General features: G+C 34.5%; 1 protein-coding gene and 1 non-coding gene across 2 annotated transcripts in view; both read left to right on the forward strand.

Moving 5' to 3' along the window:
• Nucleotides 1-24,955, forward strand: part of HCN1 (hyperpolarization activated cyclic nucleotide gated potassium channel 1) — a 386,694-nt gene that overhangs the window by 235,202 nt on the left and 126,537 nt on the right. The gene's annotated exons all lie outside the window — the stretch shown is intronic.
• LOC119871675 lies at nucleotides 22,105-22,208 on the forward strand. The gene has a single exon (XR_005358748.1). It is a non-coding gene; the product is annotated as a U6 spliceosomal RNA (small nuclear RNA).

Consider the following 24,955-nt stretch of genomic DNA (forward strand, 5'->3'; position numbering starts at 1 on the left):
GGGCCATCCAAATCACAGGGCCTTGTAGATAATGGGAAGATTTGAGGATTAATTCTTTCTAAAATGGAGAGCTAAATTAGTTGCCTATACTATGAGAACCCTACCAGGGCAGAACACAGAGGAGAGAGTCCTATATTCCTGTTTCACAGAAAATACTACAGTACCAGACATTGAATTGCAGCAAGTAGTTTGGGGCAAGCGTGGAAGTCTAGTGTAGCACAGAAGTCAGCAGTGTGTAATGAAAGCTCAAGGCAGCTGGGCAGAGCAATGAACAGCAGCAAGTGAGTTTGTCCTAAATTCACACCAGCAGGTGTGTTTGGTTCAGCAACGGGGCAGCAGCCACCTGCCACCTGCAGAGAGAAAGGGGTCACAGTGGCCTATGTAAGTAGGCCAGACTGATTTGAAAATATATATGACACATTCCTTAGTACTGTGGGTGGGAGAGGAGACCTAACTTTATTTCGTCTTAAAGATGGGAATGGCTAAGAAATTAATTTAGATATAAATATTAAGCAGACTTAATACTCTTGGTTCTCTTAAGGGAGATAATTTAGTTAGATTCATTCTTTCTTTATGTTGGTCAATCAGAAAATATTGATTGTCTTCTCTGTGCCAGGCACTGTTCTAGGTGCTTTTATCCTATCCTGAGAATTCTACATTTTAATTGAACTTGTAACTATAAAAAATAATTGACGGTAAGCTTGATTTCCTCAGTATCATGTTAAATGAAGAGAAACCAAAACAAATGTTTGATTTTTGGCAGACTCTGATATTTAGTGATGCTTGAGCTCTATGATTTATGTTGCTGTCTTAATTATTTGAAAGATTCTCAATATCTATCTCAAATTGAAACTGATTCTTTGTCAATATATATATAATGACATCAGATATTAATGTTTGATTTTTCTTTTTACCTAACCTTGAATCTCTTTTAATACCACTACTTCCAGGAAGTCTTTGTGAAAGGCACTCTGTGAACTTGCCTTTATATCAAATGAAATCATGAAAAATACATTTAAAAATGCTGCTACAATAAATAATATCCTGTTAGTTAACTGGCTATTTTCTTTTGACCTTGAAGAGGATCTTCCATGTCTCTAAGAGCCATTTGCTCTATCTCACATTACTTAGCGATGCAGGGGACTAGAATAACTTCATGCAAACAAAACAGAGCTCTGTTTAAATACAATGGGGGATTTGTACTTGACTCATTTATCTTAGAAAAGCAACAAATAGCATATTTAAAATATTTCCTATTTTAACTTACTGTTTTTTTTTTCTTTTGCCAGAAGAAAACCACTTACTAGAAAATATTAAATCACTCTATATGTATTTAATTTGATGACTAAGGTATCCCTTGGCCTTGGCCTATGACATGATGATATGTTTTTCTTATCTAAAATTTCATTTTATCAAATACACACTATAGCTACTCTGATAGGCATATGGGATTGTAATAGAGAGGGATTAATTTGAATTATTATTAAATTTAGTTTAAGAAAAAAATACATTCAATATTCCTTTTTTGTTTTTCTCCCCTCCCTCCATCACCTGCTACTTTTCTGAAGAGAAAGTCACATTTAAACTCCTAAGAAAAATATTTCTTTGTGACCTTCCAGTGAAATTTTGATGGTAGTTGAAAATATAAAATAATTTATTAAATGGAGATAGTGTGTTATTAAAAATATAAGTATGAGGTGAGAGTATGCACAGATTATCAATTGAAAGATATCTTTAGCTCTGCAGAAGAGTTGCAGATTTTTTAATAAAAGATGTTCATGGAGTCTGAGGAATATTTAGAACATCACAGAATTCTTTCATGCAATTACTGTCATATTAGACATTTGATAGCTATGCCTAATTATTTTCACAATGGTTGCTATGAAGACATGATTTAAATGCATATTCTTCCCATAGGTAGCCCTAGAAGAAACATATTAGCCACTATTATATGCCAAATTAAGAGGGACTGTGCCTCTTTCTACTCGGTCCTTCACTTAGTAATTGTATTTTCTATCTGTAAGGAACCCTCACATGCATATAATCTCATTTAATCTTCACCAACTCAAAATTGCTCGTTCCAATTTTATATTGAGGGAACTAGAGCTTGGCGTTGTTAATATCACCACTATACATGGCACAGCTGTGAATTACTCAAGAATGTCTAAATCCAAGCCTCAAAAGCTCTTTAATGACTTGACCATTCTGTCTTAACATCTGGGACTTTAGTATCTAATGTCTTAGCTCAGGCTGCTATAAAAAAATTACCACAGATTGGTTGGCTTAACCAACAGATATTTATTTCTCACAGTTCTGAAGGCTAGGAAGTCCAAAATCAAGGTGTCAGTCAGGTTGGTTGCTGGTGATTGCTCTCTCCCTGGCTTGTCGAAGGTTATTTTCTTACCTTGTCTTCACTTGGTAGAGAGCATGCTCTTTGTTTTCTTCTTACAAAGTCTCATGACAAATCCCACTGTAAAAAATAGTCCCACCCTCATGACCTCATCTAAATCTGATTGCCTCCCAAAGGCTCCATCTCCAAATATGATCACATTGGGAGTTGGGGCTTCAACATGTGAATTTGTGTGGGAAGAGGGAGAAACACAACTCAGTGCTTTGCATCTTACTTGTCCTAACCCACCTTTCCAGTTTAATCCCAGCCTGGCATATCTTTTAGGTGATCAAAATTGGATGTGTCAGCATGTTATTTTTTCATCTCATGTAGTAGCCAGCCAACCACTGATGGATGATCTTGCCTCCTGGTATTCACATCCTATGTAATCCCCTCCCACATTGTACCAGGATTGCTCTATGTTACCAATAAAATATGGTAGCAGTGCACATTCTATTCTGCGTTCTCCCTCTCTTCTTCCCCACTTCCCATCTTTCTGGGATCACTTGGGCCAGGAGAGGCAGGGGACAAGCTGCCACATGTAAGCTGCCCTCTGAGAGGACACTATAAAGTCTCCTGTCAAGAGACAATGGAGCAGCTGAAAGTTGTGGGTTCCTCCTTTTCTTCTATTGATCCATCCTTGGCTTACTTCTGGACTGACCTTCTCATGAGACATTCTAAGCCACAGGCACCCTGCTAAGCTACCCCTTGATTCTCAGGGATTGTATGAGACAATAAATATTTATTACTGTAAGCTGCTAAGTTTAGGGTGATTTGTTACATATCAATAGATAACTGAAGCACCTGTCATTATCTTTTACTTTTTTAATCAACCTGGCCAGAGAAGATTCCAAGCCATTTTTCTTCTTTTTGAGAGCATACCTCAATTGGAAATTGTTACTCACTTTGATACACTCAGGTTTCAAAGTTGTATCCTGGGTTAAAAACAATGTGACACGTTTGTCATGTACCATACCATAAATATGAATGGAGGACATTAGGACATATATTCTTTGAAAAAATAAAGTGCCTTTATTCAAACACTGTAAATTTAGAATTTTGGTTATTTGGCAGGGACAAGAATGAAATTTGCCTTTTCATTTTCTTTAAAGAAAGTATTTCGAAGCCAATTAAGGCTTCCTTCTCACGAAGTCCTTCAAAGACCTGATCAATGCTGTTGATTGCAGCATGAAGTGACAATCCAGTGGGTTAGATGCTCTCTAGAACTATTATGTGTATAATATTCCAAAATTATTCAGTATAACCAGGTAATAAAATATATTGTTACTTGCTATGGCAAAAGGAGGTTGAATAAAGTGCCTTTCTTTTGGAGCTCTTGTTATTATGTAATCATTTCTTTTCCACTATCTTATGAATAAATGATTACTATTTCATTATTATTATTATACTGTAACTGGTAACTGCTTTACATAATTTCTACATCAAAATTCAGTGGGATAATTCAGCCTCTCATGTGAAATAAATAAATGTAGCAAGTAACACAGGTGTGGTAAAATGTAGAACTTTCTCCCTGTCTTCAGCAACAGATGTTTGAGCTAAGAAGAACATCTGTAGCATTTCAAATAGTCTGTTGGGTTGAGGTAATGAATTCATCACTGGCTATGTGTGCTGGACTTAGTGAAAGCTGATTGGACAAACCCTAAGACTCTGACTAATCTACTGCCAACATGAAGTAAAACTGTGGGAATAAGCAGATCTGTGCCATAAGGAGGCTTCTCCACTGACATTCACAGAAGCCATACAGCATATTGCACACAAGTGCTATCTATACATTCTTATAGTCATGTATTTATATATGTATGTTAAATATTTGTAAATATAGAGAAAACTGAAGCTTAAAGTCTTTTTTGCTAGCACTCATGGAATAATTCAGGAAATCCAGATAAAATGTACAAATGATAGAATCTTCAGTTAAATTGAATTTCCTAGTGAACAAGAACTATATTTTGGGTTCTGGGGTCTCTGTGGAACAGACCTCAAATCTGAAATACACACTATCTTGAAAACATGTCAATATTTCATTTGTTGCAGATTGGTTTTCCTTAAACATGCTATTGAAGAAAAATATAGCTCTGTTTCAATTACTAATTTTGTGTTTAGGTGAGTTTATTTCTAAAACCTTTTTTTTTTTTTTTTGGCATGTGTATTTGAGTTGACTCTCCTTTACAGAATGTTATAAGAAAATGTCATTGAGAATTTTGATTATTAGATTCCAGGTTACCAAAGCTTTGTGTAATACCTTTCATTATTTTCATGGGTTTTAAATGTGTAGCCCATTTCCAAAAGTCATTATGTGAATAACTAATTTATTCCTTTATGTCTGCCAGATCTTTATATGCTTTATATGCTTTTGTCTTTGTCGTTAATAAGATACTTTTCTAGAATACAAATATGGTATTATCTTATTTCTATATGTTTTTGTGGAAACCTGTTTACCAAAAAGCCGAGTCTACCTCTTCTTTTTTTATGTATCATTTTACTCAAAAAAAAAAAATTACACATTTGGATAACTGATTTTTCAGAGGAAATTATAAAAAAAATAACTTTAAAAAACTTTTAAAAGTAAAATATATCATCTATTGACTAATTCTGTTCTGTAAGAGATACATCACAAGAGTAAACCTCCCTTGATAAAAATGCCTGTCAAATGCTTTGATCATTGATGTCATGTCTTTTTTTTTATTTTTCCAAACTAATACATTTTCCTTTATAATACATAAATCACATGCTTTACATATTTATCTGCTTTATAAAGTTTTAATGTTAATTATATCTCGTTAGGTAGGTATTTTCTTTTGGCCAAAAATAGAATTAATGGTATTCTTTCTATAATATATTGGATGTTTTCAATTAGCTTTGACTTTAGGCTGTCTTACATTAGTCTTAACAAAAAGATAATGTAGAAATTGCCATTTTAAAAGAAATGTCAACCTAAGATTATAATATCCTTATAATACTCTGTTGCTCTTTTTGAAAATCACTGTATTTTTTAGAACATAGATGTGATATGTTATGAAAATAGAACATCATTTTAGTTATTTTGAATTTTCTTTTTCAAAGTTTCAAAACACCCAATGATGCCAACATCATTGGGTTGTTATAAGATGTATAAACACTGTCTATAAAATGTTTAGCAGATGGGTGCCTGGGTGGTTCATTCGGTTAATCGTGTGACTTTTGGTTTTGGCTAAAGTCATGATGCCAAGGTCATGGTATCAAGCCCTGCATCAGATTCTGCGCTCAACATGAAGTCTGCTTGTGACTTTCTCTCCCTCTCCCTCTGCTCCTCCCCACCCCTGCTCTCTCTCTCTCTCTCAAAATAAATAAATAAAATATTTTAAAACATAAGTAAATAAGATGCTTAGCATGTATATCTGCCATGTATTCCACACTCAAGAATCTTAGCCATTAGCAATAGAATCTGCTAGTGCCAGAATTTGGCAAAATTCATTATTTTAAATTCATCCATGCTCTTTTTTTTAATTCAGAAATTGGCCAAATACCTCATCAGCCTACAACTAAGACACTGATAATTTTAACTCCATTTGATTTATTCTTAGGAAAACGTCAACCCTTTCCCTCAGACTTGTATCAATGGCAATTTCCATCTTCTCTTTTTTTGGAAATCTTTATTTCCACTTTTTCTCTGGGTTCCTACTGACAAAGCTTTGTGCAATATGCAAATAATAATAGTCTTCATTTCAAAAGGCTGGCCAGAGATATCCATGCCAGTACTGTGCAAACCTTTTGGATAGAAACACTGCTAGGACAGATGTCCTATGGGACAGATTCTAAGTGACTCTCCAGGGATGTTACCAATAGTTAGGAACCTACAATCTCATTACACCTATATAAAAATGAAAATTTTACCACTTTCTCCATAAATTATTACCTTGAGTCACAAGGCTCAAATACTGAGTCTATAAATCCCTCTTAAACAACTTAAAATTCATTTCTTCTTATTTTCTCCAGAGAAATGAAAAGCACTCTCTGAGCTATAACCTGATGCCTTCTATTAAATCAGCTCTACTGAATGTACCCTACAGGTAGGAAACGAGGAATTTACCTTCAGGTTTCTCTTAACTCTGGGATACCACTCTGGTTTGATTAATGCACCATTCCTGAATTAATTCTTCCCCTTAGATCACAATGGTTAGGTGTGAGGGTAAAACAAGAGTTTTTGCAATTTTCCCTTTAGCCATTTCAATTCAGTCATTCAACAAAGATTAACTGAGTACCTGCCATACATCAGGCACAGATGCAGACACAATGAGGACTCGCAGACAAAATGAAGAAAGGGAAAACATGGTTTCCATTTTAGTTTCACTTCAAAAAAAAGGGAGACAGCTAGTTTGAAAAAAAATGTATGTTTCCTGGGCATTTTAACCTTTAGGAAAGCACATAAAAATTACACATTTTATCAGGCTAGCCACAAAAGAGGAGAAAAGAAGAGAAAGGAGCACCAGCAGCTGTGCCTTGCTGCTTGGAAACACAATATTGATTAAAACAATCTCACTAATGGAGAACAAATCAGCAAATTATTAAGGATAAATGATATCATTGGGGATGTCATTGTTGTCTATGCTTTTTGTGATTAAAATTTCCTGAACTATAAAACAGAGAAGTTGTAAACGTTGGAGTTCTGCTCTCTATATTCATTTAATTATCCTACCGGGAGATTTTTGTGTGTGTTTGGTTTTATTTATGCCTAGAGGTAAATATATATGTATATATATTTATATATATATATGTATACATGTATTGTGTATATATACATATATATGTATACACACATGTATATTATAACAAAGTATAATTTTGAACTTACAACTAATTTGATTCTTATTTATATTGTTGCTTACAGTCTGTCATCCTCTTCTTCCTACAACAACCATCTTTGATGTCCTAACTCCATATCCCAATTGACCTCACTATCTCTCCTACCCATGCAAATTAGTTTTCTTTGTTCTTTGAAGGTCTCAGCTGCATGCTTACTGTCACTGTGTCCACAACTACCCCTATTGTTTGCTTGTGGATTTCAATATCCAAAAAGAGGTCCCTTCCAACACCTCAAACTCATCCCCTCCAATGATCTCCATTCTACCATAATCACTCACTGGTCTTCACAGTTATTTTCTTTTCTTTTTTTTTAAGACCTTATTTATTTATTCATGAGAGACACAGAGAGGCAGAGACATAGACAGAGGGAGAAGCCACGTCCCTGCAGAGAACCTGATGCAGGACTTGATTCCAGGACCCTGGGATCACGACCTAAGCTGAAGGCAGATAGATGCTCAACCACTGAGTCACCCAGGCTTCTCTTCAGTCATTTTCATCACCAATTCTGTTTCCTCCAGAATCTCAGTTCCAAACATTCTGCTCTCAGCCACCACCTCATAGCCTTCCAGATCACTCCATTTCCTTAATTCTAACAAATTTCACAATCCACTGGGATCAACTAAGTGATTATAGCTTATTTTCTTTATCTTTCATGCAGTTCATGTCCTCACACTACCCCCCCGAAAAGATCTAAGAGCTCTCCCTCTCCAAGCATCAGCATCAGCTGAAGTTTTAATAAATAGCTAACACGAATTTGTAAGCTATGTGAGACATCTTAGAAGAGGATTATCTACTCCAGTTGAAAAATTCACTGTGAAACGGCAAATATCAGAGATTCTCCATTCTTGTTGATTTCCACCCAAATTTCAGATTCCTAAGAAAAGTAAATGACTTGCTTTTTAAGCCAACAACTTTTAGAATGACTTGTTATATAATAAAATGTAACTATGGCATGTGGCTGTAGGGACAAAATCTTGATAATATAACTGCCATAATTTCTTATAAACTTTGTGATCCCTGGTTAGCCAATTAATTTCTTCAAGCATCACTTTTGCTGTCTGTGAAAAAAAGGTAATTATAATCCTACCTTTTAATGCTATTTGACAGTTAAAATAGATAATATACTTAAAGTTCTTAGATTATTTAGCTCATAATAATTTCTCATTAATTTCTAGCCATTATTATTATTTTGTATAAGTATTTTCCCCCAATATAATGTAGTATCTACTGTTTCTATTTCCATTTTTTTCTCTGAATCCTGTATTCCTTTTTCTCTTCTCCTTTCAGGCTGTATTTAAAATTTATATTTTATTATATATTACATTAATATATTTTAAAGCTTTTTTGGAGGGTCTTTCTTATCCTTTTGTTTCTTGAAATTCAGCCTTTTATCTCCCATTATAATGGACTATTTCCCTTATTTCTGCTTTTCTATTTTCTCCTATATTTGTCCTTTGGCCAAATTTGTTTTCAAAAGCCGCAGAATGATAATAAAGCATGGATTTAATAATACATGAGAGATATTAAATTGTTACAAATCGTACAAAGTGTTCAATTGTCTTCATTGCTAGTAAGTTAAAATTAATAATTAAATGTGTATATAAATTAGCTATTAACCACTTAAGTTACACAAAGTTAACTAATGTAATTCATTTTAACAAATTCATAAGGAGTACATAATAAGAATGACTTGAATATTTTTTAAAAAATAAATGCTTCTGTATTGCTTCAAGTTAGCACTAAATTGAAAAGCAAACATTCTGACAGAAAGGAAAAACAAAAACCTAAATGACTCTTAACATGGATGATCAGAATTTTGAATAAGAAAAAGTCCATGGGTGCCTGGGCAGCTCAGTTGGTTATGTATCTGCATCGTGGTGTCATGGTCCTGGCGTCCTGGAAATTAGGAGCCTCAGGGGTCAGGGCCTTGGTTAGCAGGGAGTCTTCCTCTCCCTCTCCCTCCACCTCTCTCCCCCACCTGCCATGCTCATGCTTACTAGCTCTCCCCTCTCTCAAATAAAGTTTTAAAATCTTTAAAAATAAAAATAATAAAAATAAAAGTCTGAAATTCATTAGCACTGACAGAAGAAATGAATCCATAACAGAAAATTTGAAACTGACTAAAATTGCATCTAAAATAAAATTGTATATTATTTATTTTTACATAGTGAGAATGTGTAGGATATTTTTTTTTCTTTTTGCTTTTAAGTATCTACCAGTTATGTTTCTCCTAAGTGCCAGACGCTTTGCATTCATTATCTCACTTACTCCTTGTAGTGATTCTGCAAGTTTTATCCACTTTTTTTCATAGAGGACAATAGAGAGAGATTAATTGCCTCCTCAATGTAAAACAGCTAGTAGGAAGCCACACAGAATTTTACTTAAGAACTGTCTCTCACTGTGCATCCTCTTTTCACTGTAGTACAGATTTTACAGGCCAAAGACAGAATGTTCTCCTTCAGATAATGTCCTGAAATTTTCAAAATGAAAAGTAATCAAGAACTACTTCCATAGCATCTTAGGAAAGTAGAATTTGTCCTCAGCGCCAAAGATTAGTTGAATAAGGATATGAAACACTCCTTTGTACTTTAAATGACTTAGAAACAATGTCAATACATATTGTATCATAATTTCAATCAGGTAGTTTCATCAGTGTTAAGTAATCAAAACTTTTATTTAAAGTCTTGATTTAAAGGAATAATATTTAAATTGAAAGTGTTTTCCTAGTTTATCTAACAGACTTCAAGATGACTTACATTCTTTATGAGCCTTTTACACTTTGTTTTAGTTGTAAAGTTTTTTTTTTTTTTTAAAAAAAACTGGCCAATAAGCACAAGTAAAAATAAGAACAATTCAGTTGAACCATACATTTGATACACTGATCTATATGTTGGAAATATCACATTTTTCCAACACAAATCAGTGCAAAAAGACAATTTTTTTTTCAAATGATGTTACCAAAATCTTCAACTTGGTCAAACCTAATAAAACACTCAATACTTGCAAGCTAATTTGCAAGAGAAACTAGGGTTATGTAAAAGGAAAGGATGAATGGATCTTGGTGAACACATAAATATTCAGATATTTTGGAAAAAGATGAAAGGATTTTTCTCAACAAAGCAGCAATAAGGCTTAAACATTAACCCTAAACATAGAAAATTGTGGAATTTTTAAAAATGTTTTTAACAAACTGAAACCTGGGTTTTAGACCACTGATCAAAAAATAAATAAATAAATAAAGATAGGACAGTGACGTACATTCTGGGGACAGCCACAAGGTGTTTTTGTTTTGTTTTGACATTTAAGGTAGAAAATTGCAATATATTCAGCTCCTGGTATCTTGGAAACAGGCAGCAGTAAAAACCAACTTAGGAAGAAAACATTTTAAGAAATACAGAGCTGACCAGTGTCATCTGGCTGTGTAGGACTCAACTCAGAGAAAGCGTTGGTCTGCCAAAGCAATTTATCCCTCTCATTTGAAGCACAGCAAGACTATGTGAATATGCTTTCCATAGTATAGACATAGACGCCACTAAGTTGTTTTGTTGTTTTGTGAATTCCTTTTCTCTGAACCAAAGTTGAACATTTTCCTTTCCTTTAGTTCACCAGGTGATCGGAGAAGAAATGTGTTTTTCCTCTCTAGTTAAATATGTAAGGAAACTTTCTCAGAGTTCACAGGAAGAGCAGATTTTAAGCACTTCTGAACTGTCCTCAGGGACAGATCCTGTTAAAATTCTTACTCCTCCATGAGGAGATCTGGGACGTTTCAATGACTGATCATCACACTTTAAACAAGTTTGTCTGTTCAAACAGTTAAATAGAATAAATGCAGGGAGATATGAAGTCCTTCTTCAGGTTAGAAGGAATGAGAGAGTCTTGCTTGTCTAGGCTCAGGAAGGTTAACACCTGGTATCTACTTTCTTATTCCCACAGAATTACACCACCACCATTCACTCATTTTCGTTTCCACATCATCAAGTTCTAAATCTTGGTTTCTCAAATGCTTTGTGTGTGTGTTCCTTCTGCCATTCCCAAATATCTGTCTGTTTTAGGTCACTATTTCATATTTAAATTATAGATGAATCCTCCTTTCTTTCCTGACATGATTTCATGTCTTACCTTCCTGTCATTAGTTTTTCTTAATTGATCCCTGAATCAAACAATAAAATCAACCACATTACTTTTCTAGTCCATAATCACAAATTGATTGCAATTCATTTTATTTATATTTTTTTGTAATTCATTTTAAACTGTACAACATGGAATAATTCAAATGGCTCTAACATGGCGTCTCTCACTGCTCCATTACTTAGTCTTTTGCATGGTTAGTTGTTTATTTTCTTTCATTTGCACGGAATTAGATTATTCTCTCCTCTCAATCTTCCTTCTCTCATTCTTTCTTTCCATCACTACCATCTTCACATGAAATATCTTCTACTATGTTCTCAGCTAACATTACTAAATGGCTCTGTAATACTTGAAAGGGTTATTTCACATCTTGTTATGATTACTAATATGTTACCAGAAATTAACCTATAGTTCTTTCATGCACTCATGCCATTTATCTCCAAGGATTTGAGGCATGATTTTTTAATTTATCAAATGATCCCATAATTGGATTTCTCAGTATTAAATAAAATGCCACACAGATGGAGCTAATTAGTATTATGTGACTCTAAATTATATAAGTCAGTACTTTATTGTGTAAGAATAAGGTAAAACGATACAAGCTGTTAATTGTGAACATATACCACTGCAATTGAATTTATGATAATGACTTCATATTATTCCCTGCAACAAGAGACACGTTTAAAGGATTGGCAAGAAAATCACAAACCACCACTCATCTGTTGTTACTCATTGTGTGATAGACATTATATGCTAGGTAATTGTAATAAAACATCAATGCCATCTTCTCTGATTTAATTATGTTCAAGTACTAAACCCCCAAACTATGTACTGTTAATGAAAATTATAAGAAATGATTCCTTGATTTATAACATATTTTATCATTAGTGATGTAGATAATTTCCTATGAATAACATGTAAGCCATGTGTGTGTATATGTAAGTGCATATTATATATACATACACACTATTACATATTACATATGTACACTATGAAAATATTGTTCAGTATAGACAGTAGTAATAGAAATTATTCTTCTACTGAGTTACTGGTTTACTCTAAATAAATGTGTTTATTAATGAAGACCTAAAATACTGAGAGGACACTTCTGTATTTTACATTAATGCTACAAATTTCAACAACTGTCAGCAATAAACAAATTGAAAATATGTATCCTGAGACTACATTAAGATTTTTTTTAATATTTTATTTATTTATTCATGAGAGACACAGAGAGGCAGAGACATAGGCAGAGGGAGGAGCAGGCTCCCGGTGGAGAGCCTGATGTGGGACTCAATCCTGGGACCCAGGATCAAGCCCTGAGCTGTAGGCAGTTGCTCAACCACTGAGCCACCCAGGCATCCTGAGAATATGTTAAGATTTATTAAGAAAAATAAATCCTCAAATGCAATCTGGGAAATAGTATAATAGTATTATAAATTAATAGTGGTATTCCATGCCATCTGCCTAATGAAAGTAACATTTTTCTCAAAAACTTTGGAATATTTTGGTAAATTTGTTTATGAAGTGTTGAGTTTTTGTTGTTTTTATTGTTTGTTTGTTTTTTCCTCTAACTTTTGATTATGATTCATAGGTGACCTTACTCAGAAGATAGCATCAACTTCCTAATTTCTATAGAAATCACTTGGTTTCTATAGGAGGCATTTGGTTTGTGTATTTTTTAAAAGTAAAGCAATTAATATCTGAGGTAATTCTTAATCACAAATTTAATGTTCTTATCTTTTTAAAGTAAATCAGTAATTTTTATGGAGTACTTTTTATGAGGAATGAACTTGGCAAGATCAGAACAGTATGTGAGAGACATAGCTCTTTCTATCAAAGAATTTTACTTGGGGAGACAAGAGAAAAATAAAATTATACACTTTAGAGAAAATCCCAACATAGTAGTTGAAAAGAGTAGTTGAAAATATCTTGGGATCCAGGCAATCAGAAACTCTTCACTGAACTTCCATCCTCTGCCAGAATAAGTCCTGGCATATGATGGTGACAAGTGAGATGGGAGCAGAAGAGATGGTACAGATGTGTTAGCAAGTGATTTTTTTTCTAATGAAAATTGTTGCAGCAGTTCCAAGGAAATATCGCCAAGAAATTGATAAAAATTGAGCTGGATTTTAAAGAATGGAATTGAATTTAAATACATAGAAAGAAGAGCCTCCCATGCATGTAGAATATAAGTGAACAAAAATACGCTTTTGGAGGGACTCTGATGCAGAAAAGTCTATGGGTTGTTTAGAGGGAAGAAGGGGTTTGGTTCTGGTGGAATTTCTGGAGAAGGACTGAGATAGAGAAAGGAAGAAAATTAGAAAAGTTGGCTGACACCTGATTGTGAGGAACTTTGAATGCTGGTCTGAAAGAAGCTGAAAGTAAGCGATTGTCACTGAAGGATTTTGTGTCTCTTACTATCCAACCACAGGCAATAATTAGTGTCTAGTCTCCTCTTTGAGCTTGATGTTTCTTTTTTTTTTTCCTTTTTTTTTTCTTTCTTTCTTTCTTTTTTTTTTTTTTTTTTTTTTTTTTGAGCTTGATGTTTCTTCCATTAACATCCCAGCAATGCAAAAGAGCTGGAAGGTAACAGAAGGAGTTTGAATGGCAGAGTTGTAAAATGGATGAGATACTTGATTGATAACATATTTTTTAAGCTGGTAAATTATGAGAATGAAAGGAAAATCTGAATTTGGAAGGTTTTCTGGAGAAGTTTGATTACTTGTAAAAAAGTGAGCCTAAAAAATATTTGTAGACATATGGAGAAAGACATTGGACTTTTAGCATGTTTAACTTGTGCTGCATACATAGGTGTCTCAAACTGAAAATGGAAAGTATCCAGCTACATATACATATGTATCTAGATATATTCATTTAATATCTATAAATTAGAAAATTTGCATTCAAGATTGAATACTATATTTTTCAGTTCCTTGCCTTTAAAAAACAGTTATAAAAACAAACATGCATCTCAACAGTACAATTTTCAAAACATACTGTTTGGTTTTTCATTTTTTAACTTTATGAAAAAGTGAAGCTGTGTGTTGTTTTATAGGATAGGCTTCCTTGACTATTTTTCTTTAAGATTTTATTTATTTATTCATGGGAGAAACAGAGAGAGAGGCAGAGACACAGGCAGAGGGAGAAGCAAGCCCCATGCAGGGAGCCCAATGCGGGACTTGATCCCAGGTCCCCAGGATCACACCCTAGGCTGAAAGTGGCGCTAAACTGCTGGGGCACCCGGGCTGCCCTATTTTATTGACATATTCATCCATGTCATTGAATGTTGCTGCAAAGCACTCACTTTCAATGCAGTATAATGTTCCATAAACAACTTTATAGTAAGTCAAAAGTGCATTAAATAAGGTCTACCAGGTGAAAAACTGAAAGATAGGTCATCCAGGTTTGGGATGCCACTTCAATGATGTTATCAGCACACACCCTCTATCTGCTGTAGGATGCAACTGCTGCTGTCACTCTCAGGAAGGATTCCCTACCCTAGCCATCAAGTCCATATTTCAGGCAAGAAGAGAAAAGCCAAGTGGCAGAAAAGGCAACCCCAACTGGGACATCCTCTTATGTTTCCAAAAACTCTACAATAAGTTTGACTTATCTCATTGACCAGTAATGAATCACTTGGTTGCCTCATTCTTCCAAAAACTATTACTATCCTATTTTATTATGCTGACCACATTGCCACCCCAAAACTTTGGGGATTCTGTAAGGAAAAGGGAATGGATATTGATAAAGCAATCAGCAGTGTGCCCCAAGATACAAGAAGGGTGTGATATAACAGATATATATTCTCTTATAATCAGATTTCTGTGTCTAGAATAATAGAAAGACAAAATTTTAGATGCAGAAATAAACCTTAGATTCCAGAAGTCCATTTTTTTTTTTAATGAAAAGATACCTAGAGAAGGTAAATAACTTTCCTAGGTTCATAGAGTTATTAGTGACTGGTCTCTTGAGCTAACATATCTTGACTTTCAGAGAAACTTATTTCTGTATCTTCATGTGTTTCTTCTTTATCTAAAATAGTACACAGGTAGAGTTACCACAGGAACAGATGGCATTCTGAAGTTACAAAGTAGAGGAAGGTATTAAAAAGGGGATGATTTCTAATTCTGTGAAAAATGCTTATGGTATTTTGATAAGGATTGTATTGAATCTGTAGATTGCTTTGAGTAGTATGGAAATTTTAACAATACTCGTTCTCTCAACCCATGAGCATGGAATATCTTTCTATTTGTATCATCTTCAGTTTCTTTCATAAATGTTTTATAGTTTTCAGAGTATAGGTCGTTTACCTCTTTAGCTAGGTTTATCCTACATATTTTATCTTTCTCGGTATAATTGTAAATGGGATTGTTTTCTTAGTTTCTCTTTCTGTTACTTCACTATTAGGGTATAGAAAAGCAACAGACTCTGTACACTTATTTTGTATTTTGTGACTTTACTGAATTCATCTATCAGTTCTAGTAGTTTTTTTGATGGAGTCTTTAAGGTTTCCTATAGATAGTATCATGTCATCTGCAAATAGTGAAAATCTTACTTCTTCTTTACCAATTTTGATACTTTTTATTTCTTTTTCTTATATAATTGCTGTGGCTAGGACTTCAAGTACTATTTTGAATAACAGTGGTGAGAGTGGACATCTTTGTCTTGTTCCAGATCTTACAAAGAAAGCTTCCAGTTTTTTGCCATTAAGTATGTTCACTCTGTTTCATATATGCTCTTTATTATGTTGAGATATGTTCCCTCTCAACCCATTTTGTTGTGAGTTTTTATCATGAAAGGATGTTGTACTTTGTCAAATGCTTTTTCTGCAACTATTGAAATAATCACACTTTTTTTTAATCCTTTCTCTGGTTAATGTGATGTATCACATCAGTTGATTTGCAAATGTTGAGTCACCTTTACACCCCTGGAATAAACCCCACTTGATCATGCTGAATAATTTTTTAAATGTATTGTGGATTCAGTTTGCTAATACTTTGTTGAGGATTTTTGCATCTATGTTCATCAGAGATACTGGCTTATAGTTCCCTTTTCTTGTGGTGTCTTTATCTGGTTTCATTATTGGGGTAATACTGGCTTTTTAATCTATCTTTCCTCTTTTATTTTTTTTTGGAATAGTTTGAGAATAGATATTTACTCTTCTTCAAATGTTTGGTAGAATCCAAGCTGGTATAGCCACTGTGGAGAACAGCATGGAGGTTCCTCAAAAAATTAAAAATAGAATTATCATTCGATCCAATAATTCCACTACTGGGTGTTTACCCAAAGAAAATGAAAGCACTATTTCGAAAATAAATTTGTACTCTTATGTTTATTGCAGCATTATTTATAATAGCCGATATATGGAAGCAATCCGAATATTTGTCCTTAGGAAGGAAGAGAGAAAATAGAGATAATGGAATATTATTCAGCCACACAAAAAAAGAATGAAATATTGCCATTTGCAACAATATGGATAAATCTAGAGAATATAATGCTAAGTGAAATAATCCAGTCAGAGAAAGACAAGTACCATATGTTTCGATCATATGCAGAATTTAAGAAACAAAACACTCTCTCACCCTCTCTCTGTCTCAAATAAATAAAATCTTTAAAAACAAAACAAAGGAAGAAAAAGACCAAAAATATACTCTTTAATATAGAAAACAAACTGGTAGTTGCAAGAGGGGAGGTGAATGGCAGGGGGAATGGCTGAAATAGTGAAGGAGATAAAGAGTACACTTATCATGATGAACACTGAATACTATTGAGTTGTTGAATCATTATATTTATACCTGAAAATAATATAACACTGAGTGTTAATTATACTTGAATAAAATCTTTTTAATAATTTAAAAAATAAAAGAGGATCATTTACCACATTGTGAGTGGGATATTGGTGACCACAGGGAATAGCATGGTGCCCAGGGAGAGTTATCACAGAACTGTTACCAACACTGAAAGTCAGAAAAGGGAGTCTTGTAAATGGGGCCACATCGATAGGAGTTAACTTTAACAGAAAATATCACCAATTCACTCTCTTCAAAGTGGAAGCTCAAAATACTAATTACATTTTCCTTCTTCCCTTGCATCTTTGTCAGGCGATTGAATCCAGCTGGAAATCAGGGGCAAGGGATCCTGTTAACTGTAATCTACAAGGATCAGTTTCCTGAGTAAAGAGCAGAGAAAGGTGAAAGACAGACATGGAAAGGATGATTTCCAGTATCATAGCTTATTTTCCAATAGCAACACTTCACTTACTCAAATATCTTAGGGGACTTCTAGCTCTTGATTGCTTCAACATCCTAGTTACTGGCACTCCTTTGGGCTCTTGGGTAGTATGCTGACATTCACTTATTCCTCTCTCATTCTTCATGATTTCAAGGAATCAGCCTCTCACATAAGATACTGATTACTTGCATCTGACATACCTCTCATTACTTGCAAGTGGTGGATAAACATCCACTTGGTAAACTGTACCAGTATTTCCATGAGATTCTCCCATCCTAGTACCTATGCCTTGGGTCTTTCAGGATATGAAATAATAGCTTATAGTCCTTTAAGTTTATTCAACAAAGGAAGCTTGTATAGTGTCATAACATGCCACACTATCAGCTCCCCCAAGCAAAGCACATGATATTTGATACTTTTAAGCAAGCCCAGTCTTGACATAGTATGATGTTCATCCTGAATTCCTTTAAGTGTTCCAGAGGATACCTGGCAAAAATAGAAATTCTTCATCAGTAGTGCTTCCTGATACAAAAGGATGTAAATGCCAAAGGGGCACAAGGAAACTACTATTTACCTCTGAATATTCTATGGTGAAGAGAAGTCATGCCAATGTAAATGTACAATTTATGCTTTGGTAATACTCTTGGGTTGGATTATGTCAATAGCATATAGAATTAGGATAAATCTCCACATTATAATAAAGTACTTTTACAAAAAGGTATTAGAACTTTCTACAGGCAAACTGCCTTGATTTATAACTCCTGCTCGAAGAAACGATTCCCAGATGGCTATTGTCTGTAAGCATAGTATTTGCTTCCATTTCCACAGTTATGTTTGCTTTCTCTTCCCACATCTGTGTTAATCTCAGGACCCAGCTGTTGACAGTTCTATTGATTTATCACATCAGAGTCTAACTAGAAACTTACTATTATTTTCCTCATGGGCTTGCCAGTCTAAACACATGACCTTTTTCCTACTATAATGCCATTTAGAAAAGATTAGATTGCTTGGTTTTGAAAGCTGCTTGCAAAAACAATATTAAATAGATTAGAAGTCCATTAATGCCATGACCATTATTTTTTAGCTCACGCAAGCTCTGTGATGGTGATTGCCCTCACTTTATATATGCATAAATATTATATAATATAAATTTAACTATATATTAAAATAGTTGGAAACAAATATAATGAGGCAAACATGTTTAATCTTTATGTTTGCATATAGTTGAATAAATATCATTTAACAAGTATGTTTTCTCACCTTACGTTGCTTATATTTTAGCAGAGTACATTATAATCACTTTTTCTTTGATCATTCTAAATTTGGCAAGATAGGACTAAAAGATAAGTAAAAATTTTTATTTTTTTCCTAAAATCAATTCATAGACCTTTTTCTTTCTAAGATGTAATTCACATGAAACTGCTGCTTTAGAATTTCAGGGTACCTACTTTCTCATATGTAAACTTGTGTGGTGATAATGCTATATGCCGTTCTTTTTTTTTTCTAAGATTTTATTTATGTATTCATGAGAGACACAGAAGAGAGGCAGAGAGATAGGCAGAGGGAGAAGCAGGTCCCTGAGGGGAACCTGATGTGGGACTCCATCCTAGGACCCCGGGATCACAACCTGAGCCAAAGGCAGACGTCTGTTCAACCACTGAGCCACCAATGTACCCCTCTACATGCCATTCTAATAAGAGACGTACCACGCCTTGCCAACCTTGTCAACCTTACTCTGTAAAAACATATACCTTAGTATATTTAGAATTTCTACTCTTTTTCCTTAGTATTTGTCCATTGGTCTAAATGAGATTTTGAAATCTGCCTAATGATTATTGTTCCTCTTGCTTTTGGTTTCTTTTCTGGGAGGTGTTTGGAGGATTAAAATTTTCCACCATGAAGTCATACACCTTTAGCATGACCTTGATTTTTTTTTCTCTCTGCACTAATAAGACCCTGGGTAGCTCTTATTTAAGGAAACTGCTTTTGTCTGTTTGGCCATATTAAATTGATCATAGCTGACTATGGGTATAACCTATTGTTTCATTAATTTACATTCCGAGTACATTCAAAAGGCCTTGAGAAAAATTCTTAGTTTTTTGGGGGGTATTATGAATAAGAAGATTGCACTGTATTCTTTCCAGTCACCTGCTGGAGGCAATGACCTTGTATTTATTTTAGCAATGAAATTGGATATAACATGATCACTTACTCTGCAATAGCTATAGAATGACGAAACAGCAGTTTAAAGGTCAAATACTAAAGGACCTAGTAAAAACAAACTATTGATTCTGCCTTTAACTCTGACCTTGGCCTAACTTAGTACCAAATACTGATTTAAAAAAATTGCTTTTCTGATAATTGCTGTGTGATTTTTCCAGATCATAATATATTACAGAAATGTTACATTAACTTGGTCAGAAAAGTTATTAGTGGTAATTTGTTCAATACTAAATTATGAGTAGCTACTGAATACCTCAGGCCATCCATCAAAAACAGTCAATTCACTAATATTTAATGCCTGACACTGCACTAAGAGAAAACCACATTGGATGTTCTCATTACCTACTGAGTTTTGGGCCCTTCTCAATGTTAACCTGTTCAGGGTTGTTGGCAAAGCACACTCAAACTTTATTATATTTAAATGTGTTCTCTGTTACTTGGTCCATACATGGGGAATGATTCTGGGAAGCCCAAGAAATCCTAAAATTTGGCAACCCAGGATTTTGCACTGCCATCATCATTTTTATAGGAGTTAAGGGTGGTGAGGAATAGTAAAAAAAAAAGGATGACTCAGTGTCCCCTACTCATGAGGGATTCATTACTTATTCTAATGTGGAGAAACCTCTACCACTTTTATTCTCTATCCTAAAGAGAACGTTGAAATATATTGAGAATAATCATATTTGATTGATTATATTTGGGAAAGCAAAAGTAGTATTTTTCATTGTTTTATTTCCATAGGCACAAGAATCATGGGAAGCTAAATAAGAATACCATATAAATAATACTGCACATTTTATATATGTTCCACAAGGGCTTGCCTCCCAACACCTCTAAGAACTGTTTTCATTAGGCTAGTATCATTCCCTTCCACATGTGATAATGGACCACATTTGTAACCTCCAATGTCAATGTTGGATCATTCTCATCTAAGGGAACCAAAGCAACTTCTGTTAGGTCATTGTCTGTTGATGTATATTGGGTATGTGTTCCATCTTTGCCTGATGAAAATATGTAAATGATATTTGCATTATTAAAGTGGTGTTTCAAAAAATAAAAACAAAAAAAGTGGTGTTTCAAATTTAACTCTCAGCACTTTGAGTCCAGAAAAGCATAAGTATATCATTGTGAAAGGACATTTGCCTTCCTCCCAAAAGAAAACAAGTGAGGAGAGAACCATATGAAAAGCCATATGAAAGCATGTCTGAAAATTAGCAGGGAGGCTAATCCCCTGAGAAGGCACTCATGAAGGAAAGCATACCTAATAAATTTGAAATATTTTATATTATTTCAATTTTAAAAATCATTATTTAAATACATGTTGAGTTATTTATGCCATCTGCGATACAGATATCAATGAGAGAAGAGTTGATCAAACTGGTAAGGTCATCTGTTCAATTTTATTAGAATTAAAGTTCATACTTCACAGTGGAAATACCCTGAACCTTAATGAGAGATCCTGGTTTCCTTTGTAGTTCAAGTGAAGGTACTGCCTTTTCTACTTTCAACACAATTCAAGGTAGCTATGTCAACATTAGAGAACAGACTGATAGTAGAATATTGTTATTCTCAGTTAAATATTTTTCTTAGATTCCATTAATATCAGTCATTACTGGATGCTTGTGATACAAAGATGGTTAGGATATGGTCCCTGTTTTTAGGGATCTTTGGTTATACTGCTGAAGGCAAACAAGTAAACGGATGATGCAATGCAATCACATGATAAATGGAAGCATTAGGTACTGGGGGCTACAGAGATGAGAAGCTGAACTCAGCTGGAAGGGCTGACTTGGAGAGATGAAGGTAGATATTTGAGAATGTTACAAAGTGATCTGCATCTTGGAAGACTAGCTGAAGTGGCCAGGCAGAGAGGCAAGAGGTCAGAATGCATATTGAGTAAGAGAAAAGCTACCTATGTAAAGGCACGGAGGAGAATGAATTGTCCTGTTTGGGGAACTACAAGTGATTCCAAGTGGCAAGAGCAGTCTGGGTCTTCATATAGGAGTTAGGAAAGTTAAGGAGTGTTGCTGAAGGCCAGGGAGGGACTGCATGGTGACCAGCTTGTTATGATTCCCTTAGTAGGTTTGACTTAACTCTTGAGACTATAAGGAAACTAAGCAAGGAAGTGACTAGATTGGACTTGTTGCTGGCTCTTCCAAAGAACAAACTGGAAAGGATTAAAGTAGAGAAGGTAAATTGTAATTTGTAGGAATCCAGACAAGAAAAATGTGGAAAATTGTTTCCCATTGGAATAAAGAAAAGGAGCTCTAGTGCTCACTTTGGGAGAACACAGAGTAAAATTGGAACTCTACAGAGATTAGCGTGGTTCCTGCACAAGGATGACATGCAAATGTGTGAAGTATTCCTTATATTTTTGTAACTGTGTGGGCTAGTGGATGGTAACTAAACTTTTTGTGGTGATCATTTTGCAATATATATATATATATAATATATATTTTATAAAAATATATATTATATATAATCATTGTGTTTTACATCTTAAATTAATACAATGTTATATGTCAATTATATCTCAATAAAACTGGCAGAAAAAGGAGCTCTGTCTATCTATTCAAAAGAGAAAGAAACAATGAAAATAAACCCCATACAGCTTTAGAAATGAAAGAGCAGAATCAAAGTCCAACAATGATGAAAGAACAGAAGGGTTAGTTCCATATTAACTACTGTTTATAAGATGATTAGAGCTTACAGTATGATATTATTGAGTTATAGCATATTTTTGATCACAGAAGTATAAGTTGGTTTTAAAAAAACCTTAGAAGGGAAACAACTGACCTCAGAGTAATTAAGGGCCACAATCAAGGAAGAAGTGCACTGAACATGGGCATGATTATTATGGATGCCAAGTCATTTTCCATATTGTAAACCCATGATAACAGAAATGACCAAAAGCAGGGCCACAAGTCAAGTGACACTTGTTAAAACACAAAAATCAAATTAGTGTATTTGAAAATCTGACTGGCTTTATTAAATGATTCATGAATTGGCAGCATCCCATCTACAAGTAGAGGGGAACTCTAAGGAGTTCTACAAAATGAAAGATTTTTACAGGAAGGAGGGTGGGGCAAGAAAGTTATTAGCAAAAGAAAAGGATTGTTACCAACAGGGTTGCTTTCCCTGGAAAGAAGTGGAGGGTATCTTATCAGACAGATTCCTTCCTCCTCCTTAGGGGATGAAGAGAGCCCCTGCCAGACTCAAATGGAACCCATCAGAATACTACTAACTGATTAAGACTACATTTCTGGGGGAGATTAAAACTGCAATTAAACTAGGTATTGATCCCAGATTTGAAAACCCGGCCTAAGTGACACCATTTTGGGTGTCTGTTTTTTTTTTTTTTTTTTTTTACCACACTGTAAGGTGTCCTGAAGGAAAGTCCTAGGCAGGGAATGAGAGCATAGATGCATGTAATTGGGGACAAAAGAAGGATTCTTTTTAATGGTTGTTATTTGCATGCATTTGTTGGTTTTGTGATAAACAAGTACTTTCCAGACTGCCAGCCTGAGAAATATTTAGGTCCCAAAGTGGAAGCAGAAACTGTTTAGATGCTCTCCTGCCTGCGTGCATGCTTTCGGTTCACCCAGTGGAGGAAAGAGAAGTAAGATTGGTAGTCAATTAAGTGATACTGAGATGGTGGGGGGGGGGGCAGGGGGAGGCAGGGTTGAGAGACAATAGAGTTCATTGATATTCATTCAGGTGAGCTGGATATAGTCTGGACACATAGATTTTTGTATATCTTTTTAAAGCCAAGTAGGGAACATCCAGGTAGACAGGATTAGAGGTCAGGAGAGTGGTCTGTTTTATTTTGATGAATCGTATTTTTTTTTCAAGATTTTATTTATTTATTCATGAGAGACACTGAGAGAGAGAAGAGACATAGGCAGAGGGAGAAGCAGACTCCCCGCTGAGCAGGAAGCCCAAGGTCGGACTTGATTCCAGAATCCTGAGCCAAAGGCAGACACTCAACCACTGAGCCACCCAGGCATCCCTTGATGAATCATATTGAACTCTGTTCACCTAAATAAATGAGAGTAAACTAAATTTGTTTGGGGCTGTTTGCTTGTTTTATGTGAAGGAGCAGCATGGAAGAGTGAGACGAGATTACTAAATAACTAAATTCTTGATTGGCATGAGACCTGTCATAGTTCACTCAGTAGTAAATAAGAATATATAAAGAATGTCTCCGTCTAGGGCATGGCATCAGAACGGGTGTGATGCCTTCAGCTTTTATTTTGATGGGATAGCAATGGTCAGTTGGTATTCAAGCTTTGTTTTCTTGAACAAATGGTGCATTTTATTAACATTCAGAATACCACCAGGTTCAGCCGTTTCTCTTAAATTTTGAAGAAAATGTATTGGACTTTGAATACTTTAATCCCTTTCAGTTTAGCTTTAATCCCTTGTATTCTGAATTCATATTTTTGGTCACTTAGCTTCCTGAAAGAGATAACTTTCCAAGAATCTATTATTAAGATATTTTCCAGGGGTAGATTATTGCCTTTGAAAATGCCTTAGTACACTATCAAATTTGTCTTTTAAAATGTCTTAGTGTGTTGTAAAATAATATTTTATCCCTGTATGGGTAATGCCATCAATATCACTACTTTAATTCAATTTTCCTGCCCCTTCTTATTCTTGTGATTATATTACCATTCTAAATGCTAAACATTCTTCTTCTTTTTTTTTTTTTCCATCTCTAAACTTTCCCTACCTAAACTTTGTTAAAATGCTCACCCCTTTTACCTATGAAATTTGCTTGGTGTAGCTTACAAATTGTGGAGAAAATACATAACAAGAATCAAATATGAGTATCTTCAAATTGCATGTATAATTAGTATTCTCAGGCAACCATGCCATTATCAATATATAGTACTAATAATAACAGTGATACTGTCATTTATGTTTTAATGGCACCTGCTGGCTTACAAAGAATGTCAATATATTTTATCTTTTCTAATAAAGCTGCCCTTTACTTCAATAGTGTTAATTTCAAGTAAATTTGTAGAAATACCTAAAAAGGAAAAGATTTTCTTTTTTTTCTTCCTTCCTTGTTTTTTCTTCCTGACTTACTATAATGTATCCCTACCCACTTGCTTGGAT

This window comes from Canis lupus, chromosome 4 (genome assembly GCF_011100685.1).
Source record: "Canis lupus familiaris isolate Mischka breed German Shepherd chromosome 4, alternate assembly UU_Cfam_GSD_1.0, whole genome shotgun sequence".
Lineage (NCBI taxonomy): Eukaryota > Metazoa > Chordata > Mammalia > Carnivora > Canidae > Canis > Canis lupus.